Raw genomic sequence first — 13,535 nt, forward strand, 5'->3', positions numbered from 1 at the left:
CTTTTGCCGCCGTTCCGCTGCATGATCGGAGATCTATCACAAATGGCTCTGCATCGAGACCTTGGGCCGACTGCTAAAATAGGATTCCACGCCGAATTTTCTGGATTTCTCCAGCCCTTCATCTAGAATGAGTCCGAGTTTGTTTCATTCTATCTCAAGTTGCTCCTATCTTGCGGCTTTGGCTTGTCTATCGTGAATCTCTCGCCACTTGTGTCTTCTAGTGATGTGTAGTAAGCATGAGACCATTTGATGGGATTCCTTGAACTAACAGCCCAACATCCAAGACAGGTGGCGATCTTTTTCCCTTCGATTATACCGCTCTGCATTACCGAATAAGTTCGGCGCGATTTGGACTTCTGAATGCCGAAGAGACTAAACATTTCCAGATTGGCCTGAAGGAAGAATATGCCGGACTATGTAGCCATGTAATAAACCAAACGGTTCCACTCACAACTACTCCAACGAAACAGCCGGCTCCGTGTGTACCTTGAAACCAGTACAGATAAGAAGTACAAGGCAGCTCCGAGTATTGCGCGGCATAATCTATCATGTCTTTACCTTCTCTAGGCTTGAGATGTCGGAGACGTGAACGTCCTGTCACATCCCTACGGAGACATCCTCACGTGCGTGATCGGAAACTTCCTTTAGTTCCTGTCTAGAATAACACATCCATCACTCGTCGTCTGGAATCATATCTTCATCTTCCGGCGCGTCTTGGCGTTCGCAGCTCATCATCAGCTTGATGCAAGTCACGATATGGCTCGAGCTGGGTTGGCTCGCAGTCCTGAGTTAGACGTAGTCCTCGGCTGCGTGATAACCAACTGGTTCGCCGAATCATGGTGATGTTGGACAAAACCAAATGCTACATCCGTTCGGGTTGGAGCATGGCATTTAACCCTGGTAGTCATGAGTCATGAGTATCGATATTCACTGCTCTCGATAACAGACGCTGACTTGACCCATCGGCCTGGGCGGGAAGTCGCTTCATTGGCCTCCTTCTCAGCCAACCGTCAAGATACACTGGAGAGTGAGCCGGTTCAGCCCCCCGGTCCACGGTTTTGGTGGCCATGCGTGAGTACTTGGTAATATACTGACAACCTACTCGTCAAGCTGCCCGCTGGACGTCAAGGACGGCGCACCAACATCCGCCGTTCTCATAGCCGTCGCCATCACCGTTAGTCAGGTCGATAGCAAAGCGAAAACATTGCCGTCGTACATGCAACTCATTGAAGCGACTGGATTATCTGCCTCTTAGCAAGCTCACAAATAATTGCGGCGGTCTCGAACGCTATGTCTTGCGATGCAACTGTCGAAACTGTTATTCGAGTCAACAACAATTGGGCCCAGCGAATATATAAGGGAGCCTCTAAAGAGGAATTCCGGCTTCTCCGGCCGCTGGTAATTGTCGCTTTATTGAACCGGTCCAGATGGGCTGAATGAGGTTTCCTGCAGCTTCTGATGGCCCTGATGGCCTCGTGAGGGCTCGAGAACACTTTAGGAGTAGCCTGTACTACTAGATCGCTTGTCCAAGAGAACTACCAAGGGATCTTAACTTCCAGACGAGACCGAGGTGAAACCACCCGAGGCTGCTGTTCTCGCCACGCCTGAACTAAGCCGTATCACGGAATAGTTGTTCTCTTTCTGAAGTACGTTGGGGGAGATCTGGTCAGGTAGGATGATAGCTAGGTCATGTCTTCTTCTGCCTGATCAGACGAGCCACACGAATGGCTGGTATCCCAACATAACGCAGACACCGCCCATTTATTCTCAAAAGAGGGGTGGACGTGTGAAAGTGGGCTATGTTGAAGACCATCTTCCGCCATTAGATTGCTGTTGGACGGAGCTGATGGAACACAAATTACGTCTCGGGGATTTGCATGGGCTGTATGCGGATCGGCAAGGCCGCGTTCATCGTAGGCGAGGCTTTCGTCGGTGCTAGCTCTACAAGTTCTCGATTCAAGATAATTTGGACGTGATCAAGTGAACCGTATATCAGGCCCGCATCAAGGACCAGAAGAGTCACAGTAAGCAGGATGACGATGCCTTCTGGCGCATGGAGGAGAGCACTGCAACAGATCAAGGTACGAAATGGTTAAGTGCCACAATAGACCAAGACTGCAGATGGAACGAAGAACAGATCCCCGCGCCATCTCAAGGAATGACAACCTATTTTCCGGCCAGGGTCGTAAAAGTCAACCCGAAAGCTTTGTAGCTCGCACCAAAGCAATGGCTGCGGCAAAGCACGCCGGTATCCATCGGACGAGGAGATTGGCACCTCAGCAATACCCCTTAAAGTTATGCTCATACTTGAAGCGCTCCCTTGCCATCTGGTTCTGTCTTAGGGACAAACCAATGCGATATGCCGCGCAATACAATGCAGCCACCCTTATAATCTGACTGTTGTACGGTGGATTTCGAAGTCGCGTTTGGGCTTGGCAGTCGTTGAGTACCCTAGAGCGCACTCGAGCCTTGAGCGAATGTCGAGCGCCCAGATCCGATGATTGACTCTTTCTCTGCTATGGGCGATGGTGCCTTCTCACGCGACGTACTCGCGATGTTATTCGGGGCTTAATAAAACAGAATCAGAGGTGCTGCGGCATTAAGTCGCGAAGTTGCGGCCGAACGGGATCTGGTCGGAGGCGATTGAGAGTTCTTTCCGGTGGCAGTGACCAGGCGAGCTTTGGGAATATTGGTAATTTAATGGCAATTCCCCAAATTCATCGGGCTTGAAGAGTCTGAGACGGAGGGCGTTCAGCTGAAGGATTACTTGGCCCGTGGATGCTGGATAAGTAACACCTTGCTTCTCTTGAAACAGAAGCAGAGGTAGGTTTGTAATGTTGAAGGTCGACAATCGGCTTCAGTTTCGTAAATGTGAGAAACGCAGGACGACGTGTTACCTTTCATTTTCGAGATGCGTAACGAGATGCGTAAGGGTTTCACAGAAGAAACAAATGCAATTTTACGCGCAGTACAATTCAGCCACCCTTTTTATCTTGGCTCGCCATCCCAACGAGTCACAGAAGGAAGTTTGTATGTCCTATCCCATCGAGTGCGGCTGGACTACAGTACTTTCAGTGCGGAGATGCAGCTAATCAACAGAAGCCTAGCAACTTTTCCGACCAATAGCGAATTTTGTGGTTGGCATCAATTGGAGAAAAGGCGGGGATAACTGGGGCGCGTTTGTACTGTAGTCCAGCCGCACTCGATGGGATATGAAAGGATTCTTGCGTCCAAGTTGGTCTCGCTGAAGTCGGCGTAAAGGCTGTCCACTCGGGCCGATTTTCAAGGAAATCAGAGTATTGAAAAACGTTTGACGAGTCACGGAAGATGTCCCCTTAATGTCCAAGAAGATAGAAATGTTCAGGCTATTGCAGGAATTTTCTCGCACTGATTTCTCGTCTTATTATTCTTTTGCGTGATGACGCACGCTACTCTCGCACCCTTGGTTCTCCTGTTTCCATAGCAAGTCATGTAGTTTCCATCTTTTACGTGGTGGTTGACCATTCACATATATGCTGTCGAGATCGTCCGCCAAGGCAACAGTCACAAGTCTGATGCTCCTCATGTCTCACGAGAAAGGTATTTGACGTTGAAATGTGTCAGCAATGAAAGCTGCTTGAATTCAAGTTTTAGACTGATGATTATCTATCCGAATACGTTACCCTGATTCACCAAATGCTGGGCTAACATCTGTCATCTCATCTGGTTGGCTTGTGTTCGAGCTGAGCTATGCCGGTTGACCGTTGACCGTTGATGGACTAAGCTTGGCGGCTTTAGCATCACAATCGTGTAAATACCAATGTCGTGGACTTTTCACAGCACATATGACATGAGCGTTTCAAGTGCAAACAAATAAGCAAGCAGGTTAAAGCCCCTGAGCGAACTGCAGAATGAGTTTGCGTCTTGGGATAAAATTGGTTTCTGTTTCAAAACCCGGCCGAGGCCAGTTTATGGTCATTGGATAGTCACGATGAAGCATGAGCGTATGAACCCCAGAATAAAACTCCCTATACGATGTATGAGCACGTTCTGTTATGGTGATTGAAGTATTGCAGATAGAGACAAAGTACGAGGCGTCCCGACGAGGTGCAACGAGTATGGGATCAGATATGAGTGGCAGCATGTTCTTCAGACCTTATACATATAGTGATGAACGCCTTTGCACGATGAAGGTCGTCATCTGTGGGCTGTGTCAAATGAATCAGACATAAGATTGCACCGCCGTCTTGCGAGAGATGCTTGAGCAATTTGAAAGTTCACTCAATGATCGAAACGGGCGAAGGAAAAGCCGCACGTTGCTTCTTTCGCCATCAAGGGCTGGGAGGGTCCTGGTGTTCATATCCGGGGCAGGGTGCTTTGCGAACGCACTTCACCTTGCCTACATCACTATACGAGAGCTCAATGGATCAAGTATGTACATTGCATGTGTTGAAGGAATGCCTGCCCCTTGCTTGACAGGAAAGATGTTCTCCAGATGCCAAGTACATCATGGTACGGCGTTGGGGAACCAATATCTCTGTACGAAAGGCATAATAGATTCGCCCACCCCAATCATGTGGTTCGTTACAGGACAAGAAGTTGAAGCTCCAACACCAATTCATCTTTCATCAAACCGCCACTCCCCTCCAAAATTCAAGTTTGAAAACGTCTTCTGCGCATTTTCAGAAGAAGTCCTTGAAGATTTCTGGTATGAATCTTTTCGGGCGTTTGTGCCCGCATAACCCGAGCTGTTTCCAAGTCTTTCTATGAACTGCAAAGACCCCTTCCCGGATACTTGCAAAGTCATAAGGGTTGTTGTCATTGGTATTTGTAGATTCGCCAGGCATTATCGACCGTTTCGAAACCAACTTCACATTCGCTCATGCGTTTCTCATTTGGATCAACATGGCAATCACTGAGACCTTCTACAAAAGCGTGGGGAAGTCTGCCACGCGGTTGTGGGTTGGTATTTTCGGTATTCACGCAGTCATTTGAATGCGCAAAATTCGGGTCTCTTGGAAATCGGTTCCGTAACTCACATAACAGCAGGTTATGCGTGAAAGGTTGTGCTGCTCTCCTGGACCTAGCGTACGTCAGCCATGAGCACGTAAATGAGTTGACTAAGGCCTCACACGGATCTTCAATTCACTCAAGTGAGTTCCTCGAACCGAAATTTTTGGTCCTCGACCGTGCAATGACATTTCCGAGTATCTCTCAATCACAAGAAGGGCAGTGAAAGGGTTCTACAGAGTAGCTAGAATTCACAGGACGACTTTTTGACATCCAGCAAGTTGAAAGTATACGGGAGGAAGTATTTGGTGTCTGTATCGATTGGTGGTTTACACTCTGGAAGATTCTCAGGTTCAAGTTTGAGCAGCATGTTACCCACGAGGGTTTTCAGGGATGTCACTTGAATGTAGGTGGGTATCAAGTGGGTCGTCGCTGGAAAAGAACTCACTTGCGGCATCATGCAAAGCTGTTGAAGTGGTCGTTAGTGTTTCTATTAAGTGGTCGTTAGTGTTTCTATTAAGTGGTCGTTTTCGCAGATGACATTATCATATCGAAGCCTGTCAATGACTCGTGGTGGCCTCCGGCGGAATGCTGAACTAAAGATGTTGATGTTGAGCTCTTTCGAGATGTACTCCTGGGTTCTTGACGGACTCAATTTGAGTCTTTTCGGGGCGCCTTGGTTGTTTGGCATTGTGGAACGTTTCGTTGACCCGGCCGGGGAACATGTTCCTCGTTAGCTGGTCTTTTCATCGAAACGTATAAGCTCTACTATAGAGTAGAGGTGGAAAGCTTGGCGGCAGGAAGTATCTCCCAAAGGCGGCCTCAGCTAAATGGCCCTTTAATTCCGGTTCGAGGCTGGCTATAGGCAGATTCCAAAGGCAAGTGGATGAGAAATACGAGTCTTATTTTGAGAGATGATTCAAACGACCTTGCGAGGACATCAACTAGTCTGTCGATACCGGATAGCACAGAATAGGGTGGTCATGAATTGCCAATGAAGCGGCGAATTGACTGCGTCGCGCGTACGCGCTGGATGAGTATCATCCAATCGTCCTCAGCTCTTTTGCGCGCAGCACTTTGAGAGGGGATGGGGTTCATAGTGCGCCAGCTTGAGACGGCATGTATTGGAGGGCATGGGTTGGTTGAGCCGCTATCGGTTCGCGGGCTTTATTCAATGAGGGAAAGGAAGTCTTGACCGAAGCTGAAGTGGCCAGTACCTATCATCAAAATGGTCACTTCATATGAATATCATCAGTCGATCTCGGAGGAAGTGCTCGTGTTTGGGCGTTGAAAGGGTTGCTGTCTCCGCCTGGATTCAGCCCTCCGCATGTAAACATAATGCATTTGGGAAAGACACGGGGGCGAGGAAACGTAATCGCCTCTTCAAATACGGGATCTTGACATTCGAACTGGTCCGCTTCCCCGTCCCGCCCGCGCAAATACGAGCTGTTTCGGGGACCAGATTATCGCCTTTTCCGATTCACGGCTCAATTCTTGTTCAACACCTGCCTTCAATGACAGAGACTCAACGGCCAGGTTCACGGAGACTCAAAAATGACTCAGAAGTACGATTCTACTCATACTGGTTCTCTTCAAGATCTCGGCAACTTATATTAAGAGGTTAAAACAGGCGGGGTCAACTTGCAAGTTGGACTTTGTGGTTTACCCATGAAAAACAATCAACAATGCCCAATAAGATCGCAGGCACCACAGAAGTGACATGGACTCCATGACACAATCCAGAAATATATTGCTCCTATGCCCTGCTGAAGGCTTTGCCGTAGAACACATTAGAATTGCCCAGTCCAGACTTAGAAGCTTGGGCACCTCTCCCTGTCACAACATGAAGTTCCTATCAGTCTGTCCAAAGTTTCAGCGCGGCGGAATTGTGGAGATGTGGACGAGTGTCGGCTGTCCAACATAGGACATGTCAAAGACGGCGAGGCCTGGGAAACACGCCCGTGATCGAATCACGGCCCTCGACGGAGGCGAGGGTCGCGTGGGCGACCGGAGGCTTTGGAGGCGGAGCTGGAGTGAAGCCCAAGCCTGTACCGCACCGCCGCCGCCAGTCAAACTGCACCCACCCACCTTGGACCTTGGACTGGCCCCGTCTCCCTCCCCCAGACCCAAGAACTTTCTCTAGTTTAGTTTAAAAGCAGTCTTCGCCAAGATGAATGCTTTCTGACCAAAGGGGTTCTACTTTTAGGCAGACATGACGACGTGGACCGACTCCTTCATGAGATATGTAAGACTCGGGCTACCCATAGACTTGCTTGCTTGATTGCCAATGATAGTGTCTCCCTCTCATAAGGCGGCTTCCAATGCGAAAATGCCTTAAGACAAGTCTCGCGTAGTAGCAGCCTTTCTCAGCTCAACAAGGGTCAACTTTGTCGCAAGCAGCAGATACAGCTGACCGAGGTCCACGTTGCTTGCCTCAGGGTCCTGACTGGGCGTCATGTGATTCGATATTCGTGTCTGGAATCCCTCAATCTTGTCATTTACCCGAGTTTCATATACATCACCGCGCACATAGGCGGTAGTTTGCGTGTCCAAATCGTACCACTTTTGGGTGACGGTGCCCGGGATCAGGGCTAGACCTGTTCAAGGAGATCAATTAGTTCTTTGAGGCCCTGGATCCGAGATAACCGACTGTGATAGCCAATCTAGCCGTTGAGTAACCCCGTTTACGCTGCTGAGAGTTGGTGACTGCCGTAAACCTCGCCATCGTCTCTCGATGAAGGACGGAGATCGCAGCTTCGGTGTTCGAGGCCCCTAATTCAAGCTAGTGACCCACAGTTCGATGGAAATTCGGGTGTAACAACCGGTGGTCACGGCATTGGAGGTCCTTATATTCCATTTCACGGTTGGACTGCACTGGAAGGAGATATGCAGTGTTATTGGTGTCTAGTGTTCCCTTGTCTTCTTTACGAGAGCTAATGATGAAGAGCACAGGGAGTTACGGCGCGTTGGGTTCGTCAAACCAAGGTGCCTAGGGTGTCTCTTGAATGGTTCGTGCTTGACGAGTGCACTCGACATTTTTCTTTTGCTGTTGATGATGATTGTAGATGTTGTGTGGAAAGTCTTCGAATGAGAATTGTGGGCGTAACTAGTAGGTCTGGGGTGTGCTTTGCCGCAGGCGTAATATAGTTTCTGAGAGGACCTAATCCCACCACGAAAGATAGAGGTACTTTTTGAAAGTCAAGATAGTCTTACACCGGCCGTTTTTTATCTCAGCGACCTGGGAACGTATTCGTGGTTCTGGTGACGGAAGATGACGTCCGAGATTCTCTAAGATGTCAAAGCCGTTTCGCTGGGCTTGTCTCATGTCGTTGAGATTCTCTCGCACAAAAAGCCTTTACAGAGATGCATGTGCTCTCTGTACTGTTAATGCTTGGAAATGAATCTGATTTGGAGTAAAGACAGGGAAAGGATAAACTTTGTTGGAAACCGGTTTCCACTCGATGTGAGTCTTGTACGCTTGGTCTTCGTTTATTCTTTGTCTTGCTTTTCTCGGAGAAATCTAACCGTTGAGATACCTCCTGGTATTCGGTGTTTTGCGACTGCAACATTTTGAGCATCTTTTTCGACGGCCCCGTTGCGTCTGCCCGCTGCTTAATTTAAGAGGCATGTGGCCCCAGCTTGTAAATCTATTCTATTGTGTGGCTTGATACGAGTTTTTTTTTTTTTTTCGTAGCTTGCGATGTCCTTATTTCTTCTGTGGTCCCAGCTTGTTGTGTCGTTCTTGGTACCTTTTGTTAATTGACCTATGCTTGAGAAGGCCCAAATGCGAGGTCACACTGATTACAACCGCCTGTATCTTCCATGCTATGAAGAGCAGATAGTATACAAGTGCTTTGCGAATTGTACAGCTCACCGGTTCAAAGTGACCGGGGATGGAATTGCGGACGAGAACCTCATCGAGGAGCTTCACGACGTGACGTGGTCAGCTGCCCCACGACGGAAAATTTAGCCTGGGCCTGTCTCATTGACATTGCCGGAGTGTCTGCGCTGCCGAAACTTGATTAAAACAGTATTATTAGAGTATGTATGGTTTTTGGTCTTACTGTGTAACTAGCCTTTATGAATGGCGATACTTTGGGAATGGCCTCTTAGGCAAGTTAACAAACAGATGCAATCCTATGCGCAATACAATGCAAACACTCTTATTGTTGTGTGCTACACTTGCAAGGCGGTGGTCTCTTTGATGAAGAGTCGTAAGCCTTTAAAATCCGTTATTTTGGAGACGCTGGGGCCTAGGTTTCCCCTAACGGGCTGAACAACTAGACAGCTTCCCTCACTGAATAACCTGCTATTTGGAAGCATAAATGAAATCTGAGGAAAAGGGGAAAAGGACCCTACCTAGCTCGGACTTCCATTACATAGTAAGAGCCAGTAACCCTGATTTTCATCCTCAATGGATATCACGAAAGGGGTTAGTTTCCACTAAGTGAAGCATGGCTCCAGACTGAGGTCTTAAGAGGGTGCTTCTTGGAGGTACTTTACGGTTAGGCGAGCTAAAAGCAGGCAGGCACTCTAGGATACATATCGGCTACGTGGCGCAAAATTCTCACGTAGACGGCGGTGGAAACAGATGCAGTTGGGAGGGGCCGCGTCGCAGTGAAGAGCAACGCAGCCATGATATCTGACAGACAGAGACGCAAGTGCTGAAGCTTGGGAGAGCACAGGTAACCCTTTATTCTGCGTTAAGCCTCCAACCGCCCCTCAAACCCTGTTGGAACTTCTATCAGCATCAATTAGTTGTAAATTATAACAAAATAACAAAGCTCCTAAGGACCCGTCGTTCCAGCTTAGATGTTTCGAAGGGGAAGCAGGCACGCCAGAGGGACATGTCAGTTTTCCTCCTTTCCGCGCGACGGACAGTTCCCGCGTCCATCAAAGTCAAGAACGTCTTCGCTGCGACATCGTCCGCTCTTTTGCAAGGGCGCTTCCCATCCCACCACTTCTCAGACTATGCACAACTCAGTCCTCGGCGTGTGCCAAGTGCCTCTCAATCAGCCAAGCAACGTTGCGGCAGCCGCGTACTCGGCCACTTGCCATACTATCCAAGCTGGACCAAAGCGGATCCTGTACCCCTTCGTTTCATTGAAAAAGGCCGAAATTGCTGTCGATGTCTTTCTTCGGGCATTCTTCAGGACTATCGGTACACAGCCGGCCGATAGCCCAGTGATGTCCCACCGTTCGTTCCATGAATCTGGTTCATTGATGATGCCCAACGGACCCAGAGCATCTAGGCACGGTTGAAGCGGCGTGGCATGAGCAATGAGCTTAGTCGCGTTGAAAATGGAACGTCCTAAGAGATCAAGATCTTCGTCAAAGATTAGTCTGAGGCCTATGAGAAGATTCTCAGCAGTTTGTCAGATAGGAGTCGTTGCGATACGGTCCAAATCGGCAATAGGACCAAGTGCCACCGATGCGAAATGGGCAAATACGGCTTCACCACGCGCCTGAAGAAGATTTAGGCATGCGATTGGGTGTATTATCACTCCGACGAATGCGAAAAACAGAAATGGCAGCAGCATATGCCCAGATGTCGGCAAGCCTCGAAAGCCTTGCTCAGCGTTTGCGCCCGCGCCCGCGCCCGCGCCCGGGCGCCGAAGACCGCAGGGTGGAGACACTACACCGCTAGCAAAACTCAAATAAAAAGTCAAAAAGGGAGATTCGAACTTGCAACCTTGGGAACTAGCAAAAGCAATTGTTGCTGACCACCTAACCAACTAGGCGTATCAGCAACAACTGACGGTTTCGACACAGATGACTACTATGAGGCTTACTCGCCTGGTTCACACAGACCAGCCAATCCTAACAGCTCCGAGCCTTCAGCCAATCAACTTTCGCCATGCGGCAAGCCACTGTGGGTTCCAAGATTCTTTGAACCTAACGCCACAAGGTTAAAATCCAATCCGACCTCACGACGCCCTTGGTGACTTGGATGACAGCTGAAATGGTGAACAGGACGCGAGGAGCACTCGAAGACGCTGCAGAAATTACCGATCCCTCTCGCTAGAGTCCTACGGATGTCATGTGAATTTCCGACACGGTAGCAGCGACGTCCACTAACAACCAGTCACGCCCGATGGACCATCGAGAAGCTCCCTTTCTCCGAGATGCTAGGCCCCAATCGGCAAGTACGTGACGCCCAAGCCTCCGCCTAGAGGTCGCATACACGACATTCAACACCTTTCAACATCGTCTTACGAGGCCCTCTGCCTCTCCAAGTCTATGAATGTCCTCAGTAACGGAACGGAGTCAAGCACACGACGTGTGGCATCATTGGAGCAGCTTCGAGTTAGCACAATATGCCAGGAATCATAGAGTTCGAGAGCCTTTGCTATCATCCCTCTTTTATTTCTGCCTGTCTGGTACTTCCATGGAAAGATTCGGGCTTGCTGAATCATTGATCCGAGGATATTCTAACACTATCTCTCCGCGCATGGCAGAAAACCAATGTATCAGCCAGTGTATGAACTTTTGGTCCGTCGTCCAACGAATTCTAAGATATGATGAGAATCTTTGTCTTCGCTATCCTCAAGACTTCCACCACGCTCTTCCGCAAGGTCTCTGCCGCATATGTTTACACTCGCTTATCTATTCGTGCCGTTAGAATACAAGAAAACGCCAGTGTGTTGCGAAAGAATCAAACGGGAGAAGGAGGTATTTTTCTTAGGAGTGGGGGGAGTCGCACCTCAACACGGCTGGTCTTCAGAGGCTGTCGTGAGAAGGTGGACGGATTCACGCGATGTTGTTTGCGCTGGAAAGAAGACCGCAACGAAACCTCAGAATTCCGACTACTGGGAGAGTGGTCAGTTCATGGCTGGCATCATCTCTTGGCATCCACTTTCCCTTCCAAGACCATGGAGTGACTTCGTTGAGACCCGACCTAATTTGTAGCGGACTAAATGACCCAACAGAGTTCTGAATATCGCCTACAGTCAACTCGCTCTTTTTCCTTTCGTCTTTAGGGCGTAGAAACCTCTGGTTTCGCGGTCCCAAGAGCTCTTGACGACAAATTCCCACCCTACTAGCACATTATGTTTTACTTTCCTTCCGATCTCCTCTCTTTACGGATAGGAGAATGGAAGGCCTCAGGAGTACATGACGACGCCTGCGACGGCGGCATCAACTAGAGAGAACATATGTTGCCTATCCAAATCGAGATCAAGACATAAGACCACATGCCCTTTCCTAAAGAGCTTCAAGAGCTTTGCCGACCTCAATTTAGGATGGCCGCTTGTCCCCAAAGCGTTGTATGACTGCGCGAGAACCAGGTGTGATGGGCGTCAACAATGACGACGAGGACTTCGAACCTGACAAGAGTCTGTTCGAACTTGGATTGAATGGAGACGACGAAGATGACAATATGTCATCCTCAATCGCAACTAATGGAATTCTGGCTTGCGGGGTCGACCACAACGCCACCGAATGAGCGAGGCCTCACGTGTCTCGGAGATGATCTTGACAGCAGACGGGAAATACTTGTAGTTAAGCAAAAGAATCCCCGCGCGGAATGCCCCGGTGGAATGCACGATGCGACAAGGTTGACTGCCACAAAGAAAGCCCACTAGCACCTCGCTGACGCGTTAATCAATGTGTATCTGCCGAACACCCCAACTCGGGCTCACAGGTTCGATGGGCAAGCAACCCCTTGCACCTGATGAGCTCGAAATATTCAACAAATTAGACCATCAAGTCGCTATCAGCGTAGCCCTTTTGTCCAAAGATGTTTTTTTTTCCTACTAGATATCTACCACCTGCAACTCCTGCTGCGACTTGACCGTCGTTTCCCATTCCTTTCGTCAGAAGCACAATCATGGCATCTCTCCAATCTCAACACACAAATGTTCCCTCAGAAGCAATGCGGGCGTTACTTTTGCCTCGGATTTCCTTGGTCGTCTCATGGAACTTTGTCTGACGACCAATTACCAATACATTTGAGTCATCTCCCTGTCGATGTTTATACCTCAATGTCGTGAGAACAAAAAGGAAGCTTACAGCTTAAGAAGTCTGTGGATACTCATGGGTTCCCATAACGAGCATCCCACACTGTTCCGTCTGGCCCAATCTTCCAGATACCATGTTCTGTTACGAGGCCTCGTCACGTAGAGAATGGAATGGTGCTGTCACAGCTTGGCAAGATGCAGAGGTCTTTCTCGGGGATGGGGGATTACTTGCCACGACAGAGAAGAGTGTCAAACTAACCCACATATTGGAGCATGCCTCAGATCTCTGCCATCCTCTTTGTCAGGACCATAGTTCGTTCATCTGGAACTATCTTATTGCAGTTCAAGGGTCGGCTTCGTACAAGGGCATACGCCAGAAGATTCTGCATGACTATTCAGCCAACTTGGTCCGATTCTATGCCGGCCTCGTGATACTTTGCGCCAGTTTCAATCCACTCCACATCTCCGTTCGCCGTTGCGAGGACTGATGCGTATATCATTCTTAGATCTGAGATACAGGCGTGTCAGCCGAGCGCTACATGGAACACGACGGTCGTTTTGAGTGCGGCTCCCAAGATGAGTCTCCAT

This window comes from Colletotrichum karsti (genome assembly GCF_011947395.1).
Source record: "Colletotrichum karsti strain CkLH20 chromosome Unknown Scaffold4, whole genome shotgun sequence".
NCBI lineage: Eukaryota > Fungi > Ascomycota > Sordariomycetes > Glomerellales > Glomerellaceae > Colletotrichum > Colletotrichum karsti.